Here is a 5,050-nt window from a genome sequence, read left to right on the forward strand (position 1 = left end):
AATTTTGACTATCTTTTTTATAGAAATAAAATTTTGACAAAATTTTCGATAGAAATAAAAAGTTAAAAAAAAATTTCTTAGAAATTACGAGTTAACAGCTGCAAACACCGCTCAGAATCATCAACACGTTGTTGTTTTTGGTCAAATGTGAGCTCGCGCGGCACCCATTTTGCACATAGCTTCCGCATATCCAAATATTGATGAATGATATGACCAACACATTCCTTTGATATCTTTAAGGCCTCTGCTATCTCGATCAATTTCATTTTATTCAAATTAATTGACCAAATTTTCTATAGATATAAAATTTTCTGTAGAAATAAAATTTTGTCAAAAATTTCTATAGAAATAAAATTTTGACAAAATTTTCTATAGAAATAAAAGTTTGACAAAATTTTCTAAAGAAATCAAATTATGACAAAATTTTCTATAGAAATAAAATTATGACAAAATTTTCTATAGAAATAAAACTTTGACAAAATTTTCTATAGAAATAAAATTTTGTCACAATTTTCTATAGAAATAAAATTTTGACAAAATTTTCTATACAAATAAAATTTTGACAAAATTTTCTAAAGAAATAAAATTTTGACAAAATTTTCTAAATAAATAAAATTTTGACAAAATTTTCTATGGAAATAAAATTTTGACAAAATTTTCTAAAGAAAGAAAATTATGGCAAAATTTTCTAATGAAATAAAATTTTGACAAAATTTTCTAAAGAAATAAAATTATGACAAAATTTTCTATAAAAATAAAATTTTGACAAACTTTTCTATAGAAGTAAAATGTTGACAAAATTTTCTAAAGAAATAAAATTATGACAAAATTTTCTATAGAAATAAAATTTTGACAAAATTTTCTAAAGAAATAAAATTATGACAAAATTTTCTATAGAAATTAAATTTTGTCACAATTTCCTATAGAAATAAAATTTTGACAAAATTTTCTAAAGAAATAAAATTTTGACAAAATTTTCTAAAGAAATAAAATTTTGACAAAATTTTCTATAGAAATAAAATTTTGACAAAATTTTCTATACAAATAAAATTTTGACAAAATTTTCTAAAGAAATAAAATTTTGACAAAATTTTCTAAATAAATATAATTTTGACAAAATTTTCTATAGAAATAAAATTTGGACAAAATTTTCTATAGAAATAAAATTTTGACAAAATTTTCTATAGAAATAAAATTTTGTTGCTTTTTTTTAATTTCAGCTTAAAACCATACATCGAATAAACTACAAGTGTAGCTTAACCAACAGAGGAAAATAATGTTTGTCAAATTTATTTGGGCAAAGCCCTATAGACTGCAAGATGGTTGGATGGACGCACGTTTCGGAATTACCACATTCCTCATCAGCATCCTCTATTTGCATCAAAACTATCAACCAATTATCAGAATAAATTCAGGCAGTTCATTAAACCCAACAATGAACCACACTTGAACCTTCCGAAAAAAGGTTATGCATGATAGCCGGCTTATGCCGAAATAAATAGGAAAAGAGGTATGTTTGTTTCGAATTTATTTCGGCATAAGCCGGCTATCATACAAAACCTTTTTTCGGAAGGTTCAAGTGTGGTTCATTGTTGGGTTTAATGAACTGCCTGAATTTATTCTGATAATTGGTTGATAGTTTTGCTGCAAGTAGAGGATGCTGATGAGGATTGTGGTAATTCTGAAACGTCCGTCCATCCAACCATCTTGCAGTCTATAGGGCTTTGCCCAAATAAATTTGACAAACATTCCCTTCCTCTGTTAGTTAAGCTACACTTGGAGTGTAGTCAATGTATCGTTTTAAGCTGAAATAAAAAAACAACAACAATGCTTAAAGAACAAAACCAACAATAACAAAACGAAATACAATTTTGACAAAATGTTCTATAGAAATAAAATTTTGACAAAATTTTCTATAGAAATGAAATTTTGACAAAATTTTCTGTCTAAAAAAAATTTTGACAAAATTTTCTATAGAAATAAAATTTTGACAAAATTTTCTATAGAAATAAAATTTTGACAAAATTTTCTAAAGAAATAAAATTATGACAAAATTTTCTATAGAAATAAAATTATGACAAAATTTTCTATAGAAATAAAATTATGACAAAATTTTCTATAGGAATAAAATTTTGACAAAATTTTCTAAAGAAAGACAATTATGGCAAAATTTTCTAATGAAATAAAATTTTGACAAAATTTTCTAAAGAAATAAAATTATGACAAAATTTTCTATAAAAATACAATTTTGACAAACTTTTCTATAGAAGTCAAATGTTGACAAAATTTTCTAAAGAAATAAAATTTTGACAAAATTTTCTATAGGAATAAAATTTTGACAAAATTTTCTATAGAAATAAAATTTTGACAAACTTTTCTATAGAAATAAAATGTTGACAAAATTTTCTAAAGAAAAACATTGTGACAAAATTTTCTATAGAAATAAAATTTTGACAAAATTTTCTATAGAAATAAATTTTTGACAAAATTTTCTATAGGAATAAATTTTGACAAAATTTTCTATGGAAATAAAATTTTGACAAAATTTTCTAAAGAAAGAAAATTTTGAAAAAAATTTCTAGAGAAAGAAAATTATGGCAAAATTTTCTAATGAAATAAAATTTTGACAAAATTTTCTAAAGAAATAAAATTATGACAAAATTTTCTATAAAAATAAAATTTTGACAAACTTTTCTATAGAAGTAAAACGTTGACAAAATTTTCTAAAGAAATAAAATTTTGACAAAATTTTCTATAGAAATAAAGTTTTGACAAAATTTTCTATAGAAATAACATTTTGACAAAATTTTCTAAAGAAATAAAATTATGACAAAATTTTCTATAGAAATAACATTTTGACAAAATTTTCTATAGAAATATAATTTTGACAAAATTGTTTATAGATATAAAATGTTGACAAAATTTTCTATACATTTTTTGTTTGGTACTTAAATAATATATTACGGGTTTTAAATTAAGAGCTAAAGCTCAAGATGAGAAGTTGAGTGGAAAAATGGGGAACTAAGGTTCCTCGAGATTATGCTTTGGACGATGGAACTTAGGCTCCTGGGCTAATGGGTCATTTAATTTATTACCTTCATTTAATTTATTACTTACATGGGATTTACCGGTTTTGTAAGAGGAGAAAGAGAGATTTCGTAAAGATATACTATTTTATTGATGATGTTATCCCGTCGATGGCTGGATGAAGAAAGAGGCCGGAAACTTAGACTAAATTTGACAGATGAATTCATAGTTTTTCAGAAAAGAAGAAAAAGGAAAGCAAATACAAAGCAGGGTTGCTACTTAAAATTATGACAGCTTAAAACTCTAATCTATTACATGTTAACGACTAGTCTAAAAAAGGAAATTCATTTTAATTTATGTTTATAATAGAAATTCAATGTTAATTCAAGGTTTAACTCAATATTTTCAAAACTACACTAAACAGTACTTTTTTGGTAAATGTTTCTCCAAATTTTGGTAGATTAGTTTTGGCTTGAATGGCAAATAATACCAACACGATTAACCTGTTTTGGAAAAATTCAAAATTTTATAGAAGAAAACTCTAGCAATATGTTTTGGACTTCTTCGGTATATACTGAACTGATAAAGTTTGTGCAAATCAATCATTTTTATACCCATCACTATAAGTTAGGTTAGGTGGCAGCCCGATATATCAGGCTCTCTTAGACTATTCAGTCCATTGTGATACCACAGTGGTGAACCCATAGAATGGTGACGGGGATATAATAAATTTGTCGTTCCGTTTGTAACAAATCGAAATGCCGATTACCGAATATACAAATTATATATATTCTTGATCAGGGACAAATTCTAGAATGTTATAATAATGTCCGTGTGTATTTCTGTTGTATCGTCCTGAAATACGCACAGATTCGTTTTTTTTTGCCTGCATGCAGGTCAAGTTCGAAGTTGGTCCCTATCGGTCCAGAATTTGATATAGTCCCCATATAAACCGATCATCTAGACATCGCAATTTTCTTTCAATTTGCTTGAAATTGGAAATCTTGGGCAATTTCATAACCACAGAGAGGTGTGTATTGAGCCATGTTTTGCTATAGCCCTCATTTAGGTAGATCTCCCGATTTGACTTCTTGAGCGTCAATAGAGGCCAATTTTTATCGGATTTGACTAATTTTTATCGGATTTAAAATATAGAGGTATTTTAGGCCAACAAAGAGGTGTATCGGCCTATGTTTTAGTATAGTCCCCATACAGACCGATCTGCCGATTTGAATCTTTAGTTTCTAGACATCCGAATTTTTATATGATTGGTCTGAAATTGGAAATCTGGAGGTAATATAGTTAAAAAAACATTTGTCGGATTTGATTTACATTGGTCCCTATTTTGGTAAGGACCCCACATATACCGATCTCCCGTTTTGAATTCTGAGAATTCTAGATTGTTATTCAATTGTTCTCAAATAATAAATCTAGGGTAAGATTTACCTTCGGGAATCATACCATTTGAACCGATATGTTTTGGAAGAGTATTTGTCATCAAATCCCCCTGAAATTCTAGATATTTTCAAATAACCCACTACGTTGAAGGCTTTTCAAAGGAAACTATTATATTTGATTCATGGTGGTGGGTATGTAAGATTCGGCTAGGCCGAATATAAGGTCATATATAATTGTTAAAATTGGCATTTTTTATGGCTATTATGGCCTGACCATGGTACAAATATAAAAACTATATTTAGGCTGCATACACAGAAAAAAATTTCACGAAAATTTTTCCAATTAAAATCTTAATTGAGTTTTAAAAAATATTCAATTAAAAATTTAATTGAATCAACAATTTTTTTAATTGAAATAAAAATCAATCACACAAATTAATAGTATCAATTAATTTTTTAATTGGATCAATTAATTTTTTAATTGACTGTCAATTAATTTTTTAATTGATACTATCATTTCTGTGATTGAAGACATTTCAATTAAATAATTAATTGGATCAATTAATTTCGTGATTGATTCAGAAAAAATTTTTTTTTTGTGTGTAATAGAAGAATTTCCCCCATAA

The sequence above is a fragment of the Haematobia irritans genome, chromosome 3, assembly GCF_050003625.1.
Source record: "Haematobia irritans isolate KBUSLIRL chromosome 3, ASM5000362v1, whole genome shotgun sequence".
NCBI classification, from domain to species: Eukaryota; Metazoa; Arthropoda; class Insecta; order Diptera; family Muscidae; genus Haematobia; species Haematobia irritans.